Raw genomic sequence first — 16,011 nt, forward strand, 5'->3', positions numbered from 1 at the left:
CCTGTAACATAGCCTTCACATCTCAGTGATGTTAAGATTTTCTAAGAACAACAACTGGTTCAGATTCCATGTAAAACTGTAGTTTGCCTGCCTCTGCTAGGGTTGCTGTGATAGATTAGGCAAACACAAGTTGCCAGAGTGGCATCCAGTCAAAAGATAGGTTGTTGAGCCACATTGAATTATTATTATAAATCTAGATGTATTTATAGTAGAGTATGTTGCTGTATTCCAAAACTAGTTCGTCTTTTTAAAATGTCAATAAAACAGAAAGAAACTTCCACATGGGAAAAATATATTAAAAACAAAGATTCCAAGACTTACCAAGCGGGAAAGCGCCGGCAGACAGGCACATGAACAAAACACACAAACACACACACAGAATTACGAGCTTTCGCAACTGGCAGTTGCTTCGTCAGGAAAGAGGGAAGGAGAGGGAAAAATGAAAGGATGTGGGTTTTAAGGGAGAGGGTAAGGAGTCATTCCAATCCCGGGAGCGGAAAGACTTCCCTTAGGGGAAAAAAAGGACAGGTGTACACTCGCGCACACACACACACACACACACACACACACACACACACACACACACACACACACACACACACACATATCCATCCGCACATACACAGGCACAAGCAGACATATTTAAAGGCAAAGAGTTAAGGGCAGAGATGTCAGTCGAGGCGGAAGTACAGAGGCAAAGAAGTTGTTGAAAGACAGGTGAGGTATGAGCGGCGGCAACTTGAAATTAGCGGAGGTTGAGGCCTGGCGGATATCGAGAAGAGAGGATATACTGAAGGGCGAGTTCCCATCTCCGGAGTTTGGATAGGTTGGTGTTGGTGGGAAGTATCCAGATAACTCGGACGGTGTAACACTGTGCCAAGATGTGCTGGCCGTGCATCAAGGCATGTTTAGCCACAGGGTGATCCTCATTACCAACAAACACTGTCTGCCTGTGTCCATTCATGCGAATGGACAGTTTGTTGCTGGTCATTCCCACATAGAAAGCATCACAGTGCAGGCAGGTCAGTTGGTAAATCACGTGGGTGCTTTCACATGTGGCTCTCCCTTTGATCGTGTACACCTTCCGGGTTACAGGACTGGAGTAGGTGGTGGTGGGAGGGTGCATAGGACAGGTTTTACACCGGGGGCGGTTGCAAGGGTAGGAGCCAGAGGGTAGGGGAGGTGGTTTGGGGATTTCATAGGGATGAACCAAGAGGTTACGAAGGTTAGGTGGACGGCGGAAAGACACTCTTGGTGGAGTGGGGAGGATTTCATGAAGGATGGATCTCATTTCGGGGCAGGATTTTAGGAAGTCGTATCCCTGCTGGAGAGCCACATTCAAGGTCTGATCCAGTCCCGGGAAGTATTCTGTTACAAGTGGGGCACTTTTGGGGTTCTTCTGTGAGAGGTTCTGGGTTTGAGGGGATGAGGAAGTGGCTCTGGTTATCTGCTTCTGTACCAGGTTGGGAGGGTAGTTGCGGGATGCGAAAGCTGTTTTCAGGTTGTTGGTGTAATGGTCGAGGGATTCAGGACTGGAGCAGATTCGTTTGCCACGAAGGCCTAGGCTGTAGGGAAGGGACCGTTTGATATGGAATGGGTGGCAGCTGTCATAATGGAGGTACTGTTGCTTGTTGGTGGGTTTGATGTGGACGGATGTGTGCAGCTGGCCATTGGACAGATGGAGGTCAACATCTAGGAAAGTGGCATGGGATTTGGAGTAGGACCAGGTGAATCTGATGGAACCAAAGGAGTTGAGGTTGGAGAGGAAATTCTGGAGTTGTTCTTCACTGTGAGTCCAGATCATGAAGATGTCATCAATAAATCTGTACCAAACTTTGGGTTGGTAACGCGTGGAATCCGTACCCAGTCTGTTACCCCCAGAAACCATCCTGGTAACCATTGATGCCACTTCCCTATACACAAATATCCCGCACGTCCAGGGCCTCGCTGCAATGGAGCACTTCCTTTCACGCCGATCACCTGCCACCCTACCTAAAACCTCTTTCCTCGTCACCTTAGCCAGCTTCATCCTGACCCACAACTTCTTCACTTTTGAAGGCCAGACATACCAACAATTAAAGGGAACAGCCATGGGTACCAGGATGGCCCCCTCGTATGCCAACCTATTTATGGGTCGCTTAGAGGAAGCCTTCTTGGTTACCCAAGCCTGCCAACCCAAAGTTTGGTACAGATTTATTGATGACATCTTCATGATCTGGACTCACAGTGAAGAACAACTCCAGAATTTCCTCTCCAACCTCAACTCCTTTGGTTCCATCAGATTCACCTGGTCCTACTCCAAATCCCATGCCACTTTCCTAGATGTTGACCTCCATCTGTCCAATGGCCAGCTGCACACATCCGTCCACATCAAACCCACCAACAAGCAACAGTACCTCCATTATGACAGCTGCCACCCATTCCATATCAAACGGTCCCTTCCCTACAGCCTAGGCCTTCGTGGCAAACGAATCTGCTCCAGTCCTGAATCCCTCGACCATTACACCAACAACCTGAAAACAGCTTTCGCATCCCGCAACTACCCTCCCAACCTGGTACAGAAGCAGATAACCAGAGCCACTTCCTCATCCCCTCAAACCCAGAACCTCTCACAGAAGAACCCCAAAAGTGCCCCACTTGTAACAGAATACTTCCCGGGACTGGATCAGACCTTGAATGTGGCTCTCCAGCAGGGATACGACTTCCTAAAATCCTGCCCCGAAATGAGATCCATCCTTCATGAAATCCTCCCCACTCCACCAAGAGTGTCTTTCCGCCGTCCACCTAACCTTCGTAACCTCTTGGTTCATCCCTATGAAATCCCCAAACCACCTCCCCTACCCTCTGGCTCCTACCCTTGCAACCGCCCCCGGTGTAAAACCTGTCCTATGCACCCTCCCACCACCACCTACTCCAGTCCTGTAACCCGGAAGGTGTACACGATCAAAGGGAGAGCCACATGTGAAAGCACCCACGTGATTTACCAACTGACCTGCCTGCACTGTGATGCTTTCTATGTGGGAATGACCAGCAACAAACTGTCCATTCGCATGAATGGACACAGGCAGACAGTGTTTGTTGGTAATGAGGATCACCCTGTGGCTAAACATGCCTTGATGCACGGCCAGCACATCTTGGCACAGTGTTACACCGTCCGAGTTATCTGGATACTTCCCACCAACACCAACCTATCCAAACTCCGGAGATGGGAACTCGCCCTTCAGTATATCCTCTCTTCTCGATATCCGCCAGGCCTCAACCTCCGCTAATTTCAAGTTGCCGCCGCTCATACCTCACCTGTCTTTCAACAACTTCTTTGCCTCTGTACTTCCGCCTCGACTGACATCTCTGCCCTTAACTCTTTGCCTTTAAATATGTCTGCTTGTGCCTGTGTATGTGCGGATGGATATGTGTGTGTGTGTGTGTGTGCGCGAGTGTACACCTGTCCTTGTTTTCCCCTAAGGGAAGTCTTTCCGCTCCCGGGATTGGAATGACTCCTTACCCTCTCCCTTAAAACCCACATCCTTTCATTTTTCCCTCTCCTTCCCTCTTTCCTGACGAAGCAACTGCCAGTTGCGAAAGCTCGTAATTCTGTGTGTGTGTTTGTGTGTTTTGTTCATGTGCCTGTCTGCCGGCGCTTTCCCGCTTGGTAAGTCTTGGAATCTTTGTTTTTAATATATTTTTAAAATGTCAGTATGCCAAGCTATCTGTATTATACACTCCTTGTAAAATGTAAACTTTCAGCACCAGAATTGTCTCAATTAATAAAGTATTCTGGGCTATTATGCTGTGGTTGAAGGGATTTCACTTTAAAACCTGACATTTCGTCCCCATCTGCGGAGGACATTTTCGAGGGGGGTCATAGCTTTGTTGAACGTTCGATTCACACCCTGCCTCACTACTGACTATAGCAAAATTCTGCTTCTGCGAGGTCCCGTGCAGTGGCATGACATCATGTGTTTTGAATTCTCAAGCGCAATTGGCCATTGTCGACTACCATCGTTTGCTGTTACTATCATCCCATGGTGAAAGACTGCTACACATCTTCTCCAGCACCAGAATCCAAATTTCATTCAGTTTCACACTCTCCTCCTTCCTATTGAAATTCCTGGGGTGTGTAACAATCTGCATGACCTCTCTGTATAGTCTGTCATGGTATCTGCTTGTGGCTGCCAGTACTTGAGTCTTATCAAAATGAATGTGGTGATCTCCTGGCTGTAAAGCGTGTTCCATGACAGCTGATCTGTCAGTCTCCCCTCGTCTGCAATTATCCTTGTGGTCTTTGAGTGAATGTGGCTGATTATTAGAGTAAGATTAATGACTTATTAGATCCACAAACATATAAGAAACTAAATAAATACCCCACTGACAAAGTTCTTAGAACTGTTACACGGTTGGTAAAGAAGTCCTCTATTGAGCAGAGCATTCAGTAAAGTCTGTTCAATTCAGTTGCGCTGACACCAAGACTTTATGAACTGCTGAAGGTGCAACAAAGAACATGACCCTCTAAGGCCTATAGTGAGTGCTATTGGTTCGCCCACCTATTCGATTTCCAAGTTCTTGACAACATTATTACGACCATATATGCACTAGTCAGATTTGTATATCAAGAATTTGGCACATTTTATCAGTAAATTAAGCGGCAGAGTGGGACAGCCGGAGGACATATTAATGAGTTTTGATGTGGTGTCGCTATTCTCTACGGTTCCATTCAATAAAGTGTTGCAACAGCCAAGTCGGATTTTTTCTTCTGATGTCACAGAACTGTTCAAATATTGCCTCACAACCATATATTTCAAATGTAATGAAGAGTTCTATGAACAGACGGGTGGTGGTGCTGTGGGGATCCCCTTCAATCCAGTTATAGTGAACTTCTTTATGGAAAAATTTGTGGAGTAGGCATTGGAAACTGTTAACAAGAAACCGAATATTTCGTTCCGTTATGTGGATGATATGTTTGTTTTGTGACCGCATGGCAGGGAGGAACTGGATCATTTTCACAAACATCTGAACGGGATCAATCTGAAAATTCAGTTTACCAAGGAGGAGGAGGCAGGCGGAATATTAAATTTTTTTGATGTGCTAGTTTTCAAAAAAAGAAGACGGTAACTTGGGCCACATGGTTTACCGAAAACCCACACACACCGACCATTACTTGTACTGGGGTTCAAACCACCACCCACAACAAAAGCGAGGCATAGTAAGAACATTGGCAGATAGAACAAGGAAAATCTGTGAACCAGAGCTGCTTGATGCAGAATTAAAACATCTCAGCAATGCATTGCTCCGGGATGATTATTTGTTCACTGAGATGAAAAGAGCATTAAGTCCACCACATAGAAATCATAGTAATGGTCAAGTGCCGGTGAAATGGGTAGTTTTCATGCCATTCAGTAAGGATTTGACTGACCACATTGGAAAAATCTTGAAAAAGCAGGACATCGTGGTAATTTTCACACTTGCACGGAAGATACAAGATCATCTAAAATTGCCCAAGGATGCTTGCCAACCACTGGAAAAAGCTGGAAGTTATAGGATTCAGTGTAGTTGTGGGGAGGTGTATGTAGGTACTACAAAAAGAACTGTCGAAAATCTATTTGAAGAGCACAAGGGTAATTGCAGAAGAGGTGAGATTGACAGAACAGCTGTTGCACAACATGTTTTACAGCCAGAAGACCATAACATTCATTTTGATAGGACTCAAGTACTGGCAACCACAATTGGATACCATGAAAGACTATACAGAGAGACCATACAGACTGTGAAACACCCCAGGAATTTTAACAGGAAGGAGGAGGGCATGAAATTGAATGAAATTTGGATTTTGGTGCCGAAGAAGATGTGCACCAGTCTTCCACCATGGGATGATAATAACAGCAGACTACAGCCAATTGTGCTCATGTATTCAAAACATGTGATGTCACACCACTCCACCGGAGCTCGCAGAAGTAGAATTTTGTTGTGGTCAGTAGTGAGCCAGGGTGTGAATCGGACATTCAACAAAGCTATGATCCCCCTTGAAAATGTCTTCGACAGATGGAGACGAAAGTTTGGGTTTTAAAGTGAAATCCCTTCAACCACGGCATAATAGCCCGGAATAATTTATTAATTATTATTATACTCTCTACATAATAAAACAACACTGTCTCCATTTCGCCTGTTCCTCCACTGTCTAACTCACCCCTCCTTCCTCTCTTTTTTCCTATGTTGTACTAGATGTAATTAAAAGGTTGATTTTGTGTTCCTAATACCAACTTGGCCTTATGTCTTTGCTACTGGGAAGCTTTGGCCAGTGTGTGACACACTGCCAGTGGAACCATGTAACCATTATACATCAGCTTCACTTATTCCAGTGTGCATATGTAATAATCTCTGTTAGAACAGTTGTTCTGTTGGGTCTCCATACCTGGTTTGCTGTGTATATATTTGAACTGCAGTTATACAATAATTGCTGTATTAATGTATTATATATTAATGATAATATTCTTGAACCTTCACAATATTTTAAAGTACAATAGTAAACAAATTACTGCAATTGCACCTGTTAGCTGCTGCAGATATAGGTAGTTCTGTGAATGGTTCATTTTAGATTATTGTGTAGTACATTGTATTTTCCACAGCAGTGAAATGTGGTGGGTTTTCTTGGCTGGTTCCTCATTGCCTTCCCCTGTTGGTTGGAACTACAAAAGAAAATGCAGAAGACTAACTGGATTTGGTTAGGATCAGTGGTAATGTCATGGTTCATCCTGAATAAGGGAGGAGTAGGACAAACCTGGAACTCATCTAATCAGGGTTGCCAAATCCCTGGAATAAGACTATCCTTCACAGTTCCAAGTTCTTCTGAACCTTGTATATGTTATTAGACAGGGTTGCATTCTATCACCAGTTCTATTTAATATGTATGGAGAATATACTACATGATCTTAAGTATCTGGACACCTGGCTGAAAATGACTTACAAGTTCATGGTGCCCTCTATCGGTAACGCTGGAATTCAATATGGTGTTGGCCAACCCTTAGCCTTGATGATAGCTTCCACTCTCGCAGGCATACATTCAGTCAGGTGCTTGAAGGTTTCTTGTGGAATGGCAGCCCATTCTTCACGGAGTGCTGCATTGAGGAGAGGTATCGATGTCGGTCAGTGAGGCCTGGCACGAAGTAGGCATTTCAAAACATCCCAAAGGTGTTCTATAGGATTCAGGTCAGGACTCTGTGCAGGCCAGTCCATTACACAGATGTTATTGTCATGTGACCACTCCGCCACAGGACGTGCATTATGAACAAGTGCTCAATCATGTTGAAAGATGCAATGGCCATCCCTGAATTGCTTTTCAACAGTGGGAAGCAAAAAGATGCTTTAAACATCAATGTAGGCCTGTGCTGTGATCGGGCCATGCAAAATGACAAGGGATGCAAGCTCTGCCCATGAAAAACACAACCAAACTATAGCACCACTGCCCCCGAAACTTACTGTTGGCACTGTAAACGCTGGCAGATGATGTCCACCGGGCATTCGCCATACCCACACCCTGTCATCAGATCGCCACATTGTGTACCATGATTTGTCCCTCCACACAACATTTTTCCACTGTTCAATCATCCAATCTTAACGCTCCTTACACCAAGCAAGGCGTCGTTTGGCATTTACCGGCGTGATGTGTGGCTTATGAGCAGCAGCTCAACCATGAAATCCAAGTTTTTTCGCCTCCCACCTAACATTCAAAGTACTTGCAGTGGGTCCTGATGCAATTTGGAATTCCTATGTGATAGTCTGGATAGATGTCTGAAAATTACACATTATGACCCAACTGTTGGCGGTCTCTGTCAGTCAACAGATGAAGTCGGCCTGTATGCTTTTGTGCTTTACATGTCCCTTCATGTTTCTACTCCACTATCACATTGGAAACAGTAGACCTAGGGATGTTTAGGAGTATGGAAATATCACGTACAGATGTATGACACAAGTGACACCCAATCACCTGACCATGGTTGAAATCCGTGAATTCCGCGGAGCACCCCACTCTGCTTCCTCACAATGTCTAATGACTACTGAGGTCGCTGATATGGAATACCTGTGAGTAGGTGGCAGTACAATGCACCTGATATGAAAAAATGTATGTTTTTGGGGGTGTCTGGGTACTTTTGATCACATAGTGTATGTGATGAGAAAAAGTCTTGATGTCTGGACTGGTGGGATCTGTATTGGAGGACAAAGAACCAGTAATTTAAGATTTTCTGGTGACACCATGCTGTGCACAGAATCACAGTTGGAAATGAACAAACTACTAAATAGTGTTAACAGAGAAAGTGAGGAACTTCAGTAGTCGGGGAACAAGAGAAAGACCAAGATAATGTCAATTGATGGAAGTGATTCACTGCCAGTTACTGATGTACTATCAGGTGGGACCACAAGAGAGTTGGCACTTTTGAAATGTAGGCCATACAGGTGGTTGCTGAGTATGTCACAGATGTACAAATGAACCAAAAAATCAGTGCTTCAGGAACTCAGGCTGGGGAAGAGGTTGTACAATACTTGTTTTCAAAGAACCCTGCAGTTCTGTCGCACTGTGTAATGACAGATGGATAAGTTGGAAAAAGTTGTTATCCAAGGCAAAGTCAATGGGAAAAGATTATAAGGGAGACCATCATGACAGTGGATGGGCCAAATAAAGGGCAAGACAAACCGAACATGTGGCCATTTACTCCAAACTGCAGAAGACCAGGAAAAATGGATACAGAATGTTAAAGAGGATCATGTGATGGATCATCAAGGGCGAGTTGTTGATAATATTATGATGGAACTCTTTGCCATAAATTATGTAAGTGATTGTTTATTCACATATAACTGTATTTTTAACTGTATAAACATGTCTTTTGCTATTCCAATTTCTATTTCAGGATGTTTGAAAATGACTTCATAACTGAAACATCGCAATACTGAAGAATAATAGAATATCACAGACTCAGTCAGGTACAGAATAGTATTCCCCTTCAAAAAATTTTGAGTCCATTAATTATATTTCACTTATGCTAAAATATAATTTGGATGTAAGGCAAGTAACACACACACACACACACACACACACACACACAATGAAAAGATGCAAAGAAGCATTAGAAACTTAGAAATTTTTTTCCAGCATTCTGAAATTGTTGCACCCATTATAATTTCAAAAAAACAGCTAAATACATCACTGTCCAATTTTTAGGGAGCATCTCTTACAAAGTTGCTGAAATAATGTGCTGAATGAAATTAAAAATAAGTTTTCAATCGGCTATAAACTAAAACAGAATGTTGTGCTCGATACAGGAACAGACAACCAATGACGTAATCATCTATGTATAAACTTATGTGCAGCAGTTTCCTCTAATTCTTAATAAAGTGGACTAGCAAAAAGTTGGATCCAGGGAGCACCTATTTGTATTAAGGTTGCACAATCTGACTAAACAATCATGTGTTTCAAATCTCAGAAACAAATGCCACTGCGAGCAACACAGGACAAAATGTGAAATTCTGCTTTCTTCAGGCAGAGGAAAAATTATTCTATTAGGAAAAGTACTAAAGATAAGAGAGAATTTCTCAACATGACATAGAGGTGTCACTGCTATCATAAAATTTTTGTTATATTTTACTGTTGATTGTTCTCTCTACAGTGAGTCAAATGGCACAATTTCATCCAGTTCTCCTTCACTATCATCGGAATTGGCACCAAAACCTTTATCTTCGTTGTCATCATCACCACCACCACCACCAAAATCATCAGTAAGAGAAATCGTTAGTTGTTCATTATCATTTATAATGCCATCTATAGTCTGTACTTCTCTGAGTTTAGCAACATGCCCCACTTTCTTCCTCCATGAGGTAGCATCTACAGTAGCAGGACCTTCATGTAGCAGTTGTTCCACTTCTGTTATAGTAAATGCATGCCTTGACTTCACTCCAAACCAATTCAGTTGTATTAAAATGGCAGTGATAAGGCGGTAACCTAATTACCAAGTGACCCTGTTCCCGTGCAATTTCATCTACAATGTATTTAGGTGTCACAGGCTTATTTTGTTTTATGAGCAAGTATAACAAGAGCTTTGTCATGCTCATGTCCACAGCAATGTCTCTCGCCTGCAACCACTGCACTATAGTTTCTTTACGGTCACTAGTGGTGGGAGCTTAATCTAAAATCACGGAATGGGAATGGTACGGTGCATTGTCCATCACAACCACTGTCGGAACACTAAACTGGAACAATAAATTTTTAAACCACTGTAGAAATTGTGGATGGTCCATATCCTCATGATAGTCACTGGTTTTTCTTGATCTAAAAAATAAAAATTCTTCAGGAGCAAAGCTGTGTGAATATCCTACATGGGCCACAATTAATCAGGATCCTCTTCCTGTTGGCTGATGACCACTGCTATTCGGAGTATCATCTATCCAGCATTTCTCAACTGATTCTACAGTGTTGACCCAGGTTTCGTCTATCCATATGACTGAGTGTATGTCCTTTCCCACAATTTTGTGCAAGAATACGGTACGAGTTGCAACGACGAGAGCTTTTTCAAGTAACAGTTTTTGTCCATCTAAGTATTTGAAACGGAAGCCCATACTTTTTAATTCCATCTTAAGTGACATTTTCCCCCCTGAAAAAAGTTCACTTTCTTTTAAAGAAATTAGAAACTTTGATATTGTGGGGTATTCTTTCCTTCTATCCATATATGTGTCGACGAATTGCATGAGATTGGAAAGGATCAATATCTGTAACAGGACAAGGCTTTTTTTCTCCCCCTCGGAGTACTTAAAAACATACTGTTTCTCCTACATGGGCTTTCTTCCACACTGTTTCTTTAGTGTCTTGTAAATCTTGAAGCAGCTCCCCTTTCCTCATAACTGTTCTTTGACTGAGTCCTACAGTTTTTGAGGTACACTCTAAAACTTTATCAGCAGGAATCAACACCAGCCCATGAACAGAAGCAAATTCTTTTTCTTGCTCATAAAACTCATGCAGCCTCTGTAGCAATTCCAAAGCCTGACTATTTAATGGCACTCCATGGCGCAACAGATTGTCGCTTGGTGAATGACATTGTTTTGGTGACATTGTTTAATAAACAGAAACTGTAGTCGAGATGGTACCACAACACAACACAACACAAAAGTAGATGTTTGCACTCTAACATACAGTGTTTACACGGAAGCTGACAACATGGTAGCGTCGATGCTGGAACTGGCTTTTGTTCATTGCTGTTATTGATTCAGAAGACGCAGCACTTCACGTTCCTCACTTGTTTGCCAGTTATATTGCCAACTTTAGGGCACTTGGAGAGTGACCTTGAAGTGACATGTTTCAGTGGCATAGGTTTAGTAGAAACCACATATAAAAATACTATAAAAGTCCACAGAATGGCATTTGAGGATCAAGAGTTGATGGTGTGTGAAATAGCTGTACACACAAGTGTATCAGAAAAAAATTTATGGTACATTTTACATACAGAAGTAACTAGAAAAAACTTATTTTTAGTTATTTAGCTATGTTTTCCACTTATCCATCAATGTGTGTTGACACAATGATATAGAATGAGTAAAAAAATATAATTTAATGTTACATACATGTCTTTGACCATCACATATAATGAAGTTCATAAGGTATTTGTCTGAAAGTGTACGATGAACAGTTCAGGCAAGAAAAGAATAGAAGCTTTTGAAATTTGGTACTACAGAAGAATTCTGAAGATTAGATGGTTAGATTTGACACCTAATGAGGAGATGCTGAATTGATGTAGACAGAAAAGAAATTTAAGGAACAACTTGACTAAAAGAAGTGGTCATTTGATATAACATATCCTGGGGCATCATGGAATCAGCTATTTAACATTGGAGGGAAGTTTTTGGTAAAAATTGTAGAGGAAGACCAAAGCTTCACTACAGTAAATACATTTAAATGGATGTAGGGTGCAGTAGTTATGTGAACATAAAGAGGCTTGAATAGGATAGACTGATGTGGAGAGCTTCATCCAGCTAGTGTTTTGACTGAATACTACAACAGCAGCAGCAGCAGCAGCAGCAACAACAACAACAACAACAACAACAACAGAGATAAAAGAGAACTTTATTATGACTTATATAATTTTGTTAATTGATTATATAAACATTTTATTGAATATGTAACACTTGATTGAATGTATGAGTACTTCATTAACTTTGAGGGAACTTTATTATGAGTCATAGAACTGATAAAGTATTATTAGTCCTCTACAAATAAAACAGAGAGACTGATTAAAACTGGAACAGCAAAATCAGAAAAATGTGAGAAAGAGTCTGTTTGTTCTGTTGACAAATTTATCAAGAGAATAAAAAGCTTTTTTCCAGTCAAAATGCTGTTACTTTAGTTTTCAATTAGTTCTTACATCTACATACACACTCTGTGAGCCACTATATGATGAAAGGTTGAGAGTATCTTGTGCAACTAGTCATTCTCTTTCCTGTTCCACTCACAAATATTGCGAAGGAAAATCAACTGTCTATATACCTACGACATGAGCTCTAATTTCTGTTATCTTGCCTTTGTGGTCCTTAAGCAAGATGTATGTTGGTGGTTGTAGAATTGTTCTGAGCCAGTCAGAAATTCTGGTCCTGTAAATTTTCTAAATAGTATGTCATCTTCCCACCAGAGATTCCCATTTGATCTCGGAGAGCATTTTTCTAATAGTCACTAACCTAACTAATCTAGCAGCACACCTCTGAGTGGCTTCAATGTCTTTCTTTAATCATTCCTGATGGTGATCCCAAACACTTGAGCAGCATTCAAGACTGAGTTGCACTAAGTGTTCTATATGCTGTGTCCTTCATAGATTAGTCACACTTTCCTATAACTATCCCAGTAAACCAAAGTTGTGTGGTCACCTTCCCTACTACTGACCTTATGTGCTTGTACCATTTTGTATGACTTTGCAACATTAAGACCACATATTTAATTGACATGACTGTGTCAAGTGGCACACCACTAATACTACATTTTAACATTACAACCACTCAGTGATGACAGATTCCTGTACACTGCAACATCATCAGCAGGCACAGCATCCTGCTAACCCTGTCCGTCAGATTTTTTATGTATAAGAGCATAGAGTAGTCCAGTATCTCTTCCCTGGGGTACTCATGATGATACCCTTGTCTCTGATGAACTCTTACTGTCCAGGATAACGTACTGGGTTCTATTACATCAAAAATCTTCCAGCCACCCACATATCTGAGAAACTATTCTGTATGCTCAGAGCTTTGTTAGCAGTAGTCATTGGGACCCTGTGTCAGATGCTTTCCAGAAATCTAAAAATATGGAATCTGCCCCTTGCTGTTTTTCCATGCTTCACAGGATATTGTACAAGAAAAAGGAAAGTTGATTTTTGCACAAAGGATGCCTTCTAAAACTCTACTGATTTGTGGGCAGAGGCTTTTCTGTCTCAAGGAAATTACTATGTTCAGTCTCAGAACACACTCAGGAATTCTGCAGCAAACCAATGTTAATCTTGTAGGTCTAATCTCTTACCTGTCTTATATATGAGAGTCACCAGTGTATGTTTTTAGTCATTTGGGAGTTTGTCTTCGGCACGAGGTTTATAATAAATGCAAGCAAAGTAAGAGGCCAGTTCCAAAGGGTCTTCTCTGTAAAACTGATTTGGGATTCCATTCAGACCTGGAAATTTATTTGTTTTCAACTCTTTCATTTGCTTCTCAATGCCAGTGACGACTATTTCTCTGTCCTCCATGTGGTACTCTATGTAACAAGCAAATAATGATATGTCTGTATGATGCTCCTGCATGAATGATTGTTTAAATGGAAAATTTAAAACTCGCCTTTTTTTTTGCTGTCTTCTACTGCCGCACCAGACTGGTTAATATGTGGCTGAATAGAAACCTTCTGCCCACTTAGCAATTTTACATAGGACCAGAATTTCTTTGGGTTCTTGGAAAGATCTTTCGCTACCATATGATGGTGGAAGTTGGATGCTTCATGGATAAGTGTATTTATAGAAACACCAATTTTTACAAACTTTAGCTGGTCAACATTTCAGCATTCATTTTTGGACTGAGATTGCAACAATCTCTGTGTCCTCAGCATTTTATGAATGTTGTTATTAAACCACGATAGGTCTTTTTCATCCTTAATCTGCTTACTTGGTAAATATTTCTCCAGAGCACAATTTACAATCAGTTTAAACTTTTGCCTTAATTCCTCTATTTCCATCATATTGGAACCAAGTGATGTCCATTCATTGTGTGTCCTTTCCAGCATAAACTATCTCCCAGCCTTCTTGGTGTCTTTATTAACTTAAATAACCATTGTCATTGTGAAAAAATCGTGGTCACTAATCCCTGTTTCTCTGCTGACACAGTTGATAAGGTCAGGCTTGGTTGTAGCAACATGGTTCAGATTATTTCCATTGTATGTGGGTTGTCCAACTAGCTGTTCAAGACAGTTTTCTGTAAATGTGATCAAGACTGTGTCACAATACTGTCATTCATACTCCCTCAATGAATTCATAGATAACTCACACTGTATTCAGTAGATTAAGCTCACCTCCAACTGATATTCCATGATTGGGATACTGCCAAGCTACCGTGCACACACTTTCTACCCTTCAGCTCACCTAGGCTGTGTACTCACATCCAGATAACTTCCCAGACTTGATTTCAAACTGTTTAGACCAAATATTTTCATTGATCATAGTTAACACTTCACCCTCCTATACCACCTAACTTGTCTCATATATATGGATTTCATGTCTTGTTGTTAAATATTTTTGAGCTTCCTATTTCGGGTTTCATCCATTTCTTGGTTCCGAGTATAATTTGAGTATCACAGATTTCCTGGATGATGGTAAATTGGTGAACTTTGTTATGGATACTTCAGAAATTTACTGTTAAAAATTTGACATTTAAGGTGTGTCTACTCTGTACATGATTTTATTATGCTCCCTGTGTGTTGACTAGTGAGTGTTCATCAGACATCAAACTATCACCTAGCCTTAAAAAACCATGTACACTCCAGAAGTACTCTACTACCTGTGTAGCTGCTTCCTCTATGTAGTGCACTCTTGACCTGTCAAGGTGCAACCCACTGCATAATGCAGCTCAACAAATCTGCAGCCAGGATCATCATAGAATCAATGGAGCCTCTGGTTGAGACCCTCCACTTGGCTCCAAACCAAATGATTCTGATCAATTCTGAGTACGATACTACAAATTATAAGCTCTATTTGCACCTCTGCAGTCGTTACCACTTCTGCCAAACTGCCCATAGAACCTGAAGATGTCCTCCGAAACTCAAAATCTGTATTAAAAGAATGATGACTGTGCACATGTCACTCTGCAGAAGTTTTGGACACTGAAGGGTTTGAAAAAAGGCATTGGTCCGATGACTGCTGTGGATCTGGAGGAAATGATTCAGAAATTCAAAAAGACGGGTTCTTTTGGTGTGCAACCTGGTAGAGGGAGGAAATGAATTGATTCAATGTCAGTGGAAGCAGTGGCGACAGCAGTGCAGGAGGAGACGAGTGGTGGTGTGCAAATATGTAGTGCATGGAGAATTCCCCGATCATTGGACGTACCCATGAGCATGGTGTATAAAATCCTACAAAATGTCCTTCTTTGCTATCCATTCAAAATTATCCATGTGCACGAGTTGCTTCTTGGTGACGTGCCAGCAAGAGGGGCCTTTGCTTTAGAATTTCTTGCTCGCATGGAATTGGCCAATGATTGGTCATGGAAGATTTTGTGGACAAAGCCCACTTCCATCTGACAGGATATGCCATTACACAGAATTGTCAAATATGGGCAACGGAAAATCCACATGCAAATCAACCAGTACCACTTTATCCTGTAAAGGTCACTGTGTTTGTTGTTGTCTTCAGTCCTGAGACTGGTTTGATGCAGCTCTCCATGCTACTCTATCCTGTGCAAGCTGCTTCATCTCCCAGTACCTACTGCAACCTACATACTTCTGAATCTGCTTAGTGTACTCAT

The 16,011-nt window shown here is 41.7% G+C and overlaps 1 protein-coding gene across 2 annotated transcripts in view; it reads left to right on the forward strand.

Moving 5' to 3' along the window:
- The window catches only part of LOC126297512 (protein inturned), a 229,004-nt gene that overhangs the window by 78,686 nt on the left and 134,307 nt on the right, over positions 1-16,011 (forward strand). The window lies entirely within an intron of this gene.

This window comes from Schistocerca gregaria, chromosome X (genome assembly GCF_023897955.1).
Source record: "Schistocerca gregaria isolate iqSchGreg1 chromosome X, iqSchGreg1.2, whole genome shotgun sequence".
NCBI classification, from domain to species: Eukaryota; Metazoa; Arthropoda; class Insecta; order Orthoptera; family Acrididae; genus Schistocerca; species Schistocerca gregaria.